This window comes from Nipponia nippon, unplaced genomic scaffold (assembly GCF_047370975.1).
Source record: "Nipponia nippon isolate SJK-2023a ecotype South Korea unplaced genomic scaffold, ASM4737097v1 scaffold_6, whole genome shotgun sequence".
In the NCBI taxonomy this organism is placed as follows: Eukaryota; Metazoa; Chordata; class Aves; order Pelecaniformes; family Threskiornithidae; genus Nipponia; species Nipponia nippon.
In genome coordinates this window covers 73,429,068-73,442,929 of record NW_028262380.1, presented here as the reverse complement: position 1 = coordinate 73,442,929, position 13,862 = coordinate 73,429,068, and the positions used below count along the sequence as shown (strand labels likewise).

The 13,862-nt window shown below is 35.6% G+C and overlaps 1 long non-coding RNA gene across 1 annotated transcript; it reads left to right on the top strand.

Moving 5' to 3' along the window:
- The first annotated feature begins 2,173 nt into the window (after positions 1-2,173).
- Positions 2,174-13,652, top strand: LOC148051566 (uncharacterized). The gene is made up of 6 exons (XR_015699928.1): positions 2,174-2,256; positions 3,660-3,742; positions 6,255-6,348; positions 7,752-7,837; positions 9,338-9,427; positions 12,585-13,652. It is a non-coding gene; the product is annotated as an uncharacterized LOC148051566 (long non-coding RNA).
- The last annotated feature ends 210 nt before the right edge of the window (positions 13,653-13,862 follow it).

The window sequence follows — 13,862 nt, the reverse complement described above, 5'->3', positions numbered from 1 at the left end:
AATGTTTGTTGCTACCAGCAAATGACCTTGTGACCAGAGCCAGCACGCCCTCACACTGCCTCCCCTTGTACATCGCCCACTCCGTTTTCCCCTGCGTTTCTCCCTTGGAGATGCTATTCTCACTTCTCAGTGCAACCATTTGGGAAGGCCAGGTCTGATTTACATTTACACTCTTTCTCTAACAGTTGTCAACAAGGAAGATTAATACCCCATAGTTCCCTACTTCCTTTTCATGGTCAAACTGTCTTGTGCATCATTCGTGTCATACAGGCTGTATCTGTAATTACTTGCTGGGTTGTACTGTACAAGTTCCCAAGATCCAGGTCGACCACTCACACTGTGTGCTCAGTTTCCTTTCTATAATGGAAATAGGGCTGTGTATTCTCTTAGGGCCTTTTTTTTCCTGGTTCTACTTGAATACAGATTTTAGAGTACGGCTCACACACCCACCCTTAGTTTGGATGTGTAATTGTTCCTGTATATAACAATAGGGACATTCCTGTCATAATGCAGGTCTGGGAGTCAAGCTTATGTGTGACTTCTTCCATGTTACTTTGCTACTTGGGCATAGACTACTACTTATATGCAAACAGAATCAATCGTATTGTTACGACTGTAGCGTTACCAAGCCAAATGGTTCACACGGCGATTAGTGAGTTACTTTGACCACGGTTTATCTATAAAAACTGTTTGTAATTTTAAACTTTATGCTTTTAGAAACTTTACTATACAAAACATGTTTTTTATATGATGAAAAACGTGGATAATTTTTCCATGTTGGGTGTATTATTTTCCATACCAGATTTATTGGTTCTTTCAAAATATTTTACGTTATCCCATTCTTTTTACTTAGTTACAGAAGTTCAAAACACACTTGGGACAAAGTCTAATGGTTTTGTTTCACACAACTGCACCAAATGAGTGAATTAGATGCTTACCAAATAGAATATTAAAACAAGTTGAACATAAAATATATTGAGAATGTCAACCTTTTTAACCTTAAATTAACAAAGATGTTAATTAAAATCAGGTTAGATGTGAGTGTATTATACATAGTGTGGTCTCTATGCAACATTATTTTTAAAAAGCAGTTAGAAGTATTTAGTATGTCTATATTATTCTAGTCAAAGGCAAGATAATTTAAATAGCTCATCCTCAACAATTTCAAGAACATGAGAACGTAGGAGCTTCTCTCTGAAAGTGATAATACCTGTTAGCAAAAAGAGTAACACTGACATGCCACATGGTGTGAAATATTGATGGACTCTCCCCATTTGGGTGCTTATATGAGAAATGCTAACTGTCTTCAAGCTGGCCACACTATTTGATCTTACTGGTAAAAGTGGCTTGGCATCATGAAGGACAGGAGAATAGAGTAAAAACTATTTTAGTAGCTGCTGAACTATTTCTGTGTCAGTTAACCTGGGACCAGAGGCAGTTCTTCACAGTTTCTGATAGCATCTGCTGCTTTTCTTCATTTTGCTACTGACAGTGCAGCACAGTACTTTGGTTCACTGGTTTTTTTTTTGTTTGGATTTCTATATTTTTCTGTACATAGCCATTTTTGAAATATATCTGATTAGGCAGTATTTGTCATACAGCATTTACCAGAACACCGTCAATTCTTCTTTGTACAGCTGTCTGCCTCATTCATTCAAATTTGCATTTGTCTAATAGCAATGGGAGATAGTCTGTGCTCCTTCTGCAAACTTTTGATAAATCTTTTTAACAATCTAGCAAACTCAACATCAGTATTTTCTCCAGTTTTTGTAGAGGCTTTTTCTTCTTATAAAATGATAAAAAAGAAATTTCACTTGTCTTAGGTTGTATGCAGTCCCATGACCCATCTGCAATCTCAGTGCTGCCTGGCATTCTCACTTTCTGTGTATCTTGAGTGTTTGTTTCATGGCTTAATGTATGTTTGAGGAGGGTGAGGAAAAGAGGGGGAATGAGAAGGAAAATCATTGCTTGCATAAAGAAGTCTTGGTATATTGAAAAGAAAAAGGAGTCATCTTGTTTTGTGGAATTCTATATGATTCCTGCGTTGATTTATACAGCACTTAAATGGGTATTAGGTGAAAGCATATCCTAAATACGAAAATATAAACATGTAATTTCATTGTTTGGTTCGCTGATTTCCATGTTTTTCAGAAATAACCACGGCATCAGTGAGATCACATCAGAAATATGCTATAAACATGAAACATCTTTAAGTACCAATGGACAAAAGGAAGATGGAGAGGAAAACTCATGAAGGTGGAAAATATATATTATAAAAGAATAAGTCTCATGCTTTGAGGGAATAAAATGAAGCCCAAACTTAGAATGATTTTTTTATAATGATGTCTATTCTTTTCCCCTGCTGCTGCTTAGCCACAAAGTGTGCTGAAAATGAAATTAACTCTGACATACCCACCTTGTATCATCTAAATACAGGTTGACATGAAATAGCCAATAGAATCAATTGAATCAATAGTCTATGCATTTAGAATTCTATTTAGAAAAGCACTGAAGAAAACTGAGAAACTGAATTATGGAAAGAAATAGCAGCATTGAAGAATAAGGCTTATTTCTGCCTGAAGTCCGAAAAACCTTCATTATGTATTTCATCTGCTTATTTTGCAGATGTTTGTTTATATTTATGTTCGCTATGAAGGAAAACTCCCTTTTAATTCCAATTGGTACAGCAGTTTCAAGGCAGAGAATTTGTGTTAAAAGAAGTCAGAGATCATGCTGAGATGCTGCAGTGATTGGCAGCAGCGTAAACCACAAATAGATGTAAGATACCCATTCCTTCTCCTCTCCTAGCCTGTAATAGTGTTGTAAGCTATTTTGTCATCTCATCTCATTCTGCTGTTCACAAGCATGTTGTGTGAAGCAGCCGTGCCAAAATGGAAGGAGAAATGTAGGTTGTAAAATGTGTACTAACATTGTGATATTTTTCCTAGCTAGTTCATCTAGCAAGAGAAAAAAACACCCTTGAACTGTCTAGTCAAAAAGGAATAGGTATAAAGAAACATTGGGTCAGAATTCAGTGTCACATAATGGCCTAAGTTACATTTCACTACTTAAAAATAATTTTTCAGGTTTTTTTCTCTAGACAAAGATTCAAGAATGTCTTCACATTTTCATGTATTGTGGTGACTACATGCTTTCTAAATTTTCATTACTTCAACTGTTCACACATTCTGTAAAGCTTCTGTTTAATCTTACTCTTTTTCTCACCTCATTTGATCCATTTTTGTAAAGTTACTTTCTTAGATAAGATCTATTTCAATGCAGAGGAGAATTACTGCTAAAGATTGACTAAAAATCATAATTCTTGCTATGTTTTTCTGTATTTTAGCAGGAAGTCTGTTCATAGCCTTTCAAAAACCCTGATGTGTTTTAAAAAATGATACATATTTCAGGAAAGTGGAAATGAACAGAAGTCCTTCATATTAATTTCTTTTTAAAGTCTGATCTCCTTGTTAATTTTTGTGTACAGTCTAGCTGAAAATATCTTGCCTTTTTGACTGTAAAACAAAGGACATTTGCATAGCTGTCTAAAGTGTTTAATGATTCTTGCCTTCCCTGTGAAATTAAGCTGATCTGTTTTCGGTGGAAGAAGAGATTGAGTGTTACGTTATTCTGAGTGACGGTACACTTGTTTCTTGCAGAGAGCCAGGCAGAGTGGTCAAAGAAGGAAGCAAGCTCAAAGCTGCACTGCTCACCACTGTTAATGTGACTACTCTGAGTGGATGTGGGTTTTTTTTCTCTTTTATTTAGTTCACCTTGTTTCTTCTTAGAGTTTTTGTGTGTGTGTTGTCCAAAACAAAATATACATTAAGGTTGAGTTAAAGGAATAGGAAGCCTTACCATTTTATTTTTGGGTGAAAAACAAGCAAAACACCCCAAACGTTGAGTAATACTCATGGTTTGGTTTTTTTACGTATGCTAAAGAAACATTTAATTGTAACAGAGGATCCAAAGACAATGGCAACAAGCACTTTTTTTCCTGAAGGCTGTGACACAGATGATGTCTGTTGTTATTAAGATCTAGTTGTAACTCATCCATCTGTTAATCTTCTTGTGTGTGCCATAGCAGGTTATTTGTAACTGAAGGCTGAGTCAAAAAAAGACTTGACTTCTTTATAATAACCTTCCATGAACACAGGATAGTCTATTTATTGTTATATTTTATTTTTTAAAATTAGAGGTTTTGTACATTGATGTAACCTTTCATCTAGAGAAACAGTCTTATACTTTCAATGGCTTTTTGCACTTACTGGGTCCTAAGAGAATTTAGTCAAAATGAAGCAGCGTGCTTACAGTCTGTAAGATGCATCCTTTAAAATTCATTTTAGTAACTTTAAATGAAATGCATCACAGGCATCTGAAGAGGGAAAAAAACAAGTCATGAGCAACAAGGCACAATCTTTCAACATATTTTGCATCCCATTCAGGCAGATGTTTGGCCTCAAGACATGTAAAGTGGATGGATTTGATTTTTCTCTTGATCTCCCTGCAACTTGAACTGGGGAGATGAGAGAAGCTCAGCAGGAAATTAGCTAAATAAAGGAACTAGACAAGCAAAAGCAAAATGCTGGAGAATACTGTAAAGTGTAGATCTAAGACTAAATATATATTTTTACCAATTGTATAAATTCTACTAAAACATGGACGTGGTAATAGCTTGTCTCTAAAAGGATGTGATAACCCTATCAGAATATAATAAGAATGCTTCCAATGATGAATGAGATTTTCTTTCGTTTGTTTACAAATCTAAGACTAGAGTCTAGTCTTCAACTAGTCTGAAGAAGAACTTAAGTCCCTTCTTCCATGTTGTAGTGTACTGGATATGTTATTTGATTGCAAAATGTATTTTATTACCTTAATGAAGGGCAACTGTAGTAAACAGTCAGTTGAATCTGACAGCCAGTTTGCGGACCCAGGGCAAAATCTGAAGCGTCTTAGTTAATTCCCCCAACTCGATTGTTGCAATGCCTTAAAGTTGCACTGTCTACATTAGGCACCCACTGCGCCAGTACAGATGGTGGAGGTAGGTTAAGTGCCTCGGAACAATAATCCAAAATCCCACAAGAAATGTGGAGCAAATCAGTTAGGAAAAGCAGGCGCAGGCACGTGCCTAATTTCTGGCCTCTGTGTAAACCTGAGACATGTGCCCCACAGCCGGTCGTTAACTATCTTTACCCGTCTGAAAGCAGAAAACGAGGGCTGTGCACACACTGCACGCTCTGTAGCAGTGGCTAACTAAGCTTGGCTCATCCTTACTAAAATACAGCCACAGGAAAAACAAAACCAAAACAAAACAACCCAACAAAACCTGTTCATTTTAAGTATAATCACAAATGTTTCAATCATCGACTCAAAACACGGGAGATTTGAATTAGTTTCTCTCTGTTGGGGGTAAGGACCAAGATTTTTTTCTCCTTCTTCCAACTTTCAAATGATCAAATACAAAGGATCAAAATAACAGTCGTCTTTTTTTCTTATATATTTATGTTTAACAGCTATTTTTAATTTTAAATTATCAAAATATTTTAAATACAACTTTGGGGATAAATTTCATTTATATAATAGCAGCAATAGAGAAACCTGGAAGACAAATTAAAAATGCTACACAAGGTGAGAAGAGAATTGCCTTTTTTTGGCGCAACAGCCAAGAATGGCACTCAGACCATGAAAGTTGCCAGCAGAGCCCATCTGTTAAGCAACAGAGTAAATCAGATGCTGCAAGTTTCCAACGATCTCAGGAAAGGAAAACACTGAGAAAGAGGCAAATAAAGGCAGGAAGGTCATTTTGACCTCAAAGGTCTAATGGAGCTTTTTCTCTCTGTAACCTGCTCTTAAGTTGGTCCTTTACCGCGCAGCACTGTGATTGATCAGTCCACTTAAAATGGACCCAGTCTTTGTGTCCCTGGCTGTGTCTGGTCAGACTTCTGAAACTCCAGGGGCAATATACTCTCGGGTGCAAACATGCTGCTCTTTGTTGGAGCATGGTTCATGAAAGGTTTCAGTGCCTGGGATCTTCTGGATGCTTCCTATTCACATGCACAGATGCTGTCTTGGAATTCTGAGGAGCTAGAAACTTCAAGCCTTTAGTTTGCTTATTTGGACAGAAATTTTAAAAAAGAGAAGAAACTCTGTCTTAGGCACAGATACGTTACTTCACAAGCATCTGAGACATCTTTGGAGGCACAAGTCCTGAGGAAACAGTGTTTCCAATGATCCCGTTTCTCTTATTAATCCAGGCTCGATCCCTTTGAGATCCTGCGTTTACTATGAGTGTTTATGTGAGTGATGACTGAAGATTCAAGCTCTTGTTTGGCTTTCTGTCTCTGTCAGGTATGCTGTCTGTGTTATTCAGTTGCTTTAACAGGGTAAGACCTCTGTAAAATACTCATGTTCCATGGAACTAGGTCATTAGTTGAGGGATAATTAAAAACAGTGATTTAAACTGGTCGCAATAGCTTCTCAGTTGTCAGCAATGAGTCTTGTACATTCCCCAAATTTGACCATTGCCTGTCCTGGAAAATCTGATTGCAGCTTGGCCTGTGGGGCAGTTTTCCGTCCACAGGGAAGAAAGAGTGATGTTATACAAAGGTATATCCTATTATGTCACACCATTTTTTTCTGCAAATGTAACCACTGCTTGCAGCAGCTGATGCGTATAGGACTTTATTTTAGGTTAGGGCATACATAGAAAGTGTTGTGCAGGAGATATACTACTGTGTCTTACAGTGGTGTGTTGCTTCTGCTACTTCTTTTTAACTATGATGTGACTCAGACCATTGCGGTACATTTTAAGACAGTACCCCATGTTCTTTCTAATGTAAAACTGCACACTGGAGTCTGTAATCAGGCCCATGATGGCAAGCTTTTGAGGAGTTTTACAGAGCTTCTCTTGTAAGACTGCCGATTGCTATCTGGTGGTTTTATTCTGACATCACTTACCCGCAACACACATATCCAATGTCAAAAGCACCCAAGATTTTGCATTGTCAAGACTTTACTATCGGACTTTGTAAACTTTTCCTGGCACATGCTTTAAGCTGTTAATTGTCATGAAGAGTTGTAGTCCAAAATAGCTTTTTTATTAAAATCAAAAAAATAGAAAGAAAAATCAGCCCTGCTTGATAAAGTTACAGAAAAGAATGAAGCAGAAAAGAGAGTGCAGAAAAGAGAGTTAACTGAAACTAATAAATGTATAATTCCCCTGATGCAGTGCATATCTGAGCTTCAAGAAATGTTGGAGTTACATTTAGAATTAGATGCCTTATCCTAATACCTACAAAATTTCAAAATGTATATTGCTGCCTTTTGTATGAAAAATACTAGCAAGGAAAAAATATGATGCATATGTGGTCTCCCCAGTGGAGAAAAAAGTAATAATACAGTAGAGCCCTTTTCTATTGAATTGTCTGACACAGTAAATGTTTCTGAACCCCTGGATACCTTTATTTAACTTTTTCCTGTTTTTCAACAGGAAAAAAAAAGAATTCCTATTGCATATTGTGCACAATAATTTTACAAATCCTATTCCAAAGGACGTATCATTCGATGCATTCATAACCTTCTAATTCTCTTTGCAAAAGACCGTAATTCATAATTGCATCAAGTAAAACATAAAAGTAAAAATGTGTGTATATAAATGTTATCTGAGCAATGAAGCATGCATTTTTAGTTTTCACTGTAAATATGTAGAATTTTTTTTCTTCTATTGCATGCCTTTCTCTCTCCATCATAAGCTATGCTGACACATACTTGCCCTGGACCAGGCTCTCAGAAAATGGTGACCAGAAAAATGTGGTGCAGCTAGAATGTGAAAATGTCTGTAAGTTACTCCAGTTTTACTAATCCATAGTTGAGGGAAGCTATTCTGCAGAGGAATTTAGAATGAAACTGATTTGACTAACTGTCATTTTGTTCAGATCTTCAAAACATGACCAGCTTTTTACAGAAATAACAAAACTGTTGATTCATTCAGTCAATTAAATTGAATTATTGGAATGAGTTATTTTCTGTGAATACTTTGTGAAACCCGACTGTCTAGTTTCAGCCTAGCTGAAGGGACCAGAGACGTCAAAGCTCAGTTCTGCATCTCTCTGGCACATTTATTTTTATCTATGTTGAGAGCCCACACCACAGAGTAGAGTGTGGTTATCAGATGTCTGGCAGAATACTGACTGTCTTTACCTTTGTTTTGCTTTTTGAATAAAAAGTGGAAGCCTTATTCAGCTTGCAAAATGTGTATTGGTCCCACACTGCTTGTGTATCTTGAGCACGCTGGCATCAAATACTAAAGTAATAATGAGGGACTGTCATGATGCCACACTGCCAGTTTCTGCCTTAAGGGCGTCTTGTTTGGTGAGGCTTTTATAATTCAGTAAATGCACAGTATAAACATACAGTATCAAGTATCTTGTAATTTGAAATCAGATTTTGGAGAGAGAGTAGAAATTCAGTTACTAGCCATGCTTGTCATAGTTAACCACTCTAGCAGTTTACAGTTCAGTGCACCTACCGTTTATCTCAGCCTATGAAGTGTAATTTTCAGCTGTTCCTCAGGAATGTGTACACAGTATGCATTTAGAAAATTGCTAATGGAATGAGGTTCAAGCTCATACAGTTTAACGTTGAGCTTGTTACGACAACATTTGTAAGAAATTTAAAAATTATCTCTACCTAGATGATCTGGAGCAGCTGCTGGTATGTGTCTGGCAATAATAAAAGTTAGAAACTATAAGTTTATGGGAAAAAGGCTTGAGTAAATAAAAAGTGAAATTAAAAGAGAATTGTTTAGACTGTATCCACTATATTGCAGTGTGTAAGGCTGGATTAGCAGTGTTTGTTACCAGTCTCCGTTCATATTATTTGACATTTTGCTAGAAAATGCTTTTTCAGTCTTAAATCACCTGAGTAATCATTTAATGATGAGATATTGAAAGATATTGTAGAAAAAAGATAAATATTTAAAATCTTATCGATAAGCAAACGGATTTCTAAATTTTTCATGGAGCTGACAAAGTTTCTGTTAAACAGTAAACTAATTTTAATTAAAATATACTACAGTAAAATGAGAAAGGCCATATGCATATAACTGCATTTTAAATACAAATAAAAACGTATATACTTTAAAATTAACCTAGAAAAGGCAAATATTCACTCATATAATATATTTAAATGAATAAAAATTAACATCTGTGAAGATTTTTTAAGCAATCTTGCTTTCATAGATAATTGTTGGGCATTAGCTGAACAATCAGTAAAAACAGGAGGAAAAAGTGAACAGTGTGGCTCCATTGAAAGTGCAACTTTCCTGTCTCTTTTCTAGGTACGTGCATTTTGTTCCTCTGTACCAATTTCCAACTCTTCTACGAGGCACCAATGGCTTCTATGGCAGAAACTTCTCCTGGAGTGAAAGGTATAGCTCTTATAGCTATCTGTCTTGAAAATTGAAATAAAATTTCCTGATCAGCTGTCACTCTGCATCTCTCATTCCCAAACACTGAGAATTCTTTGAGATGGAGTGCAATGTATGTGGTTTTAGGGGAAACACTTTGTAAATTCTGTGATAGCAAATGGAGGTGGTTAAGTACAGCTGTGCGTAGTGCTGTATTGTAAATAAACTTAGAATTGTCTGGAGTATCTGAGGCATGCATGTAGATGCTTGTATGGTAACAGGCATAACTCAGTGCTATTACACATGTTTACAAGTTCTTCCTCTTGCTAAGGAATCTCCAGAGAGAAGCCATTTGAATGCTGCTAGTTCTAAGCCACTGTTGTTTATTAGAAGTGGTTGCAGACAGGACCTGTGTGCATTCTCAGCCTCACCCCTCTGAACAGCACCCATGTCAGTACTGCTCTGTCTCATGAACTTAGACTGAACTGCAGAACTGGACTGCCCAGCATGATGTGCTCCCTGCCTTGGCTTGGGTTCACGCTTATGAACATGACACCAGTAACAGCAGTCCTGTCAATGTGTCTACCCTTAGTGCCTTCTGAAAACATTCAACATCTTAGGGATTTGCTTATTTTCATGGCTGATTTCCACATCTTGTTGGGCTGCAAAAAATTCCTTTCCCTGGAGCAAGACTTATGTAGAGTGAATCTTGAAGAAAAGACTGCAAGGCAATGAATATGACTTCAGAACCATAACACCTTTAAACATAAATATCCATGGAAAAAAAGCTAATCATTAAATCCCAAAAATAATTTCTCACTTTGCAATACACCTTGCAAATATATGTGCCTATGGTTGATTGTCTGTGGCTTTTATTTCACTATTAAAATTAAAAGCAGGGTAGCTTTTGGTAGGAGTAAAGATTTTATAATACACTTAACTTTACATCAGCACACTTCTGTATTCTGAATCCCATCATCATGCTCCCTCAGTCCAAGAAGTTCTACTTGAGGGCATAAAGACGATCAGCTTGTGTCTTCCTAGTGCATAAGATTGATCAAAGTAAACCGTTAATCAAATAGATATGAAAATTAGAAATAATAATATGAGGTGTTAGATAACACAATCTGCATGCAATAGCAGCTTGATCTCTCAGGAAATTAAAATAATTTAACAAAAAGGCCATATTTAACAGACTGCATGATGGAATTAAGAATGAAAATCTAGCCTATTAATCATGCAAGAAATTGCAATTAAATTATATTTGTTAATTTCATAGTGAAGAGTTTTAAAATTAAATCATTAACCGTTTGCTTGAATCTTTACTTCTATGCAATTATAATTCAGATGTCAGTGAAATGCAGTTTTTGGGGGTTAAAAACCATTTTCCATACAATTTATTTCATTTCCTATAAAATACTTTCTTTGAAAAAAAAAATGAGGCACAGATCTCAAATTATGTATCGGTTTGTCTCTCCCAATATATTTCTCTTGGTTCTTTTGGTTCTTTGTATCTCATCTACCCCATGCAGCATGGTAGTTTTGTCTTTATTGAATATGCTTCTATTGCAAATACAGAAGAATTAAGCTTTGTCCAGATTTTGATTCTTTTGTGATGAAAGTATTTGAATTGTCTGTGTGTATTTGGAAACAGGATTTTTAACATATGAATGGAAGACAATGAAAGGTACTGTATTTGTAAAGGCAAGTGCTCCCCTGGAGCTAGTCTCACTAGTTCTACTGCATTTTTTAAGGCATCAACGTTATTTTTAAACTTTGCCATTACAACCTGAACATTGCAAATGTAAACTGGAAACTACCCTAAATTACATTTCAGCTTTGAATATAAAGTGAAAGAAAAATTGACAAATAAGATCTGGTCTCAGTATTTCTGTTGAAACATTCAATGTTGTCATCATTACTAACAAGTAAGTAATTTTCAGACTTTAGGGACAGCTGTGAAAGCCCATCGCTACTAACTGGAGATAAGATTATACAGATGAAACCAGAGAGATGTAAATTTCTGATGAGGGATTAAGTTAGCGTATGATCTCCAAAGAACTTTAAGATTATCTCAGATTTTCTGATGTCCACAAAAAGCTGAATTCATGCTAACAACCTTTGGAAGGAATTAATGTAGAACCTCTATTTGTCCACTTGTATTCACAAAATATGTAGGAACTGATTATCTCTGAAACCTCAGTCTCGCTGATGTTTTGTTTAATTGAGCTTGGACACTACTTTTAAAAGGTTTTTTGAGAGTTAGAGAATGGCAGAGACAGACACATGCACAAAAAACTCAGATTGTGATTATATATTTCTCAGTTACTTAGGAAACAAAGCTTAAAATCCATAATTGCATGCATCACCAGTCCACATAAGTTTTACTGAATGTTCAGATCTTTTAGTTGTTAGTAACGAAAGAGAAAGATCTAGATATTCACAAAACAAGTAGAAGAGTCTAATCTCCTGCTGTAAGAAAATCACATACCTCTCTTGCTTGTGCAAGGAGAAGGGTTTTTCTGATAAAGATGTGCAGTTAGTCACATCAGAGGCCCAGGATACAACTGACAATTCTTGTCATCAGTATGTGATTCAGGCCAGAACAAACGTCTGAGATGGGACAGTAGGTTGATTAATAAAAGCTTCATGTACTTAGCAAAAGAGAGACTGATGGAGGATGCGTTTGTTTCATAAATACAGCCCTGGGATAAACATTTTCCCTCTCTGTCTGATCTCTTTCCATTCAGCATAAAAGGAGAAACTTAACTAAAACATAAGAGATTCTTATATTTTAAACTTATTGATTAGATAATGTACTCATTATGAGTCAGTGTGAATTTAGTCTTTACTAAATTTAGTTCTCTTGAAATTATAAATCTAGTCTAAGTAATTGATGACATACTTTATCTACATAACACCTCAAGAGACAGATTCTTCCCTAGACAGTGCTCTAACTTCTTACATGTTTATTTTAGGGTGAGAGAAATTGTTGCTGTGAGGTGCTCATGTCTCTCTCCTCTGACTAAGAAGAGAGCCTAGTAATGAAAAGAAGGTGCTTAAGTTTTTAGTTAGCAGAAATTAGATGAGCTGACTGCTTCCCTTAAGAAGTCTTTGAAAATTAAAAAAAAAATATTTTCAAGGCCAGAATCTGACCCAATTTCCATATTAATTTCAGGTTTACCTTGGATTGTCTCCAGTTTTACCTGGATTAACTTCAGCTGTACCTTGGAAACACATGCATCTTCCACATACTAATGGAATCTGATTAAAAAAAAAAAAATCTCATCAAACTGCAATAGTAAGATGATACTTCACTAGGAAATAGAATTTTAATATAGGGTAGGAAGTTGTAGTCTTACATAAATGTAATGAGTGTAACTTCATGGCTGTGTTATGAAGGTTTGCTAGTTTTGCTTTCCAAAAGAGTTGCCAAACCTTTACAGTTTTCATCAGTTACATTATTAGGAAGTCCAATATTGTTTGTGTAATAAAATATATTTGTTCCATCCTATCCATTATGTTGTTTTAAAACATGTAATTTTTTTCATTTGCTTGTTTCTAATGGCAAATGGTACTATTGAAGGAATCTCAGAGCTCTAATTTTGTTCTTGGAAAATAGAACTAAGTTATAAAATTTGTTTTTAAGGTAGACATTTTCTAAAGATACACCTTACTTTCCTTACTTGCCTTCTTACAATATTCTCCAATGAGTTTTGATTCAGAGCAACTGTTTACTACTAAGTAATTTCTTGTTTTAGTAACGGAATGTGAAGATTAGGTTTCATAACATTCTCAAATATCTTCCATCTGGATTCTGTTTAAGCAGTATTCCCAATTTTCTCAGCACCAATATAATTTACACATTTTTGTTATGCTAATAGGAGTGTAGCATTATGCATTGTGTCCTTTATCCTGGTGGATTTTGTTCCATCCATTTTGCTTGTGTTTCTAATCTGATAACAGAATATATTAAAAACATCTGTCCTTGTGTTACAAGTATTTGTTATTTGTAGGAGATAGGAAATAGAAATATGAAATTAATTTTCATTATGAATTGTACTTGCCCTCAGAAGAAGTTGCTAGAGATTGCATATTTTTCTGCTTCAGAGTAAGAAATGAGATTATATCATATTACGTTGATTAGAAATTCACTGCTAATATGAAACCTGTGCTTACTAGGAAAAAAAACACCCAACATTTGTTTTCTGCATTGACAGAGTTAGGACTTCTCTATCTCTCTGAAGGCAAGTACAGTCAGGATTTCAATCAATTTTAGCATATATAACAACTGAAGTGTGTCACAAGTTATATGAAACAACTCAGACAATGGTTTGCTTTATTGGATTAAATTTATGCATTGGTTATATTTGTATGTGTCTGGAATCTTTTAACATCAAAGACGTTAAACCAAGTTTAGGTAAGCCAATATCAAGAGACTTTTTTGGTCAAAATG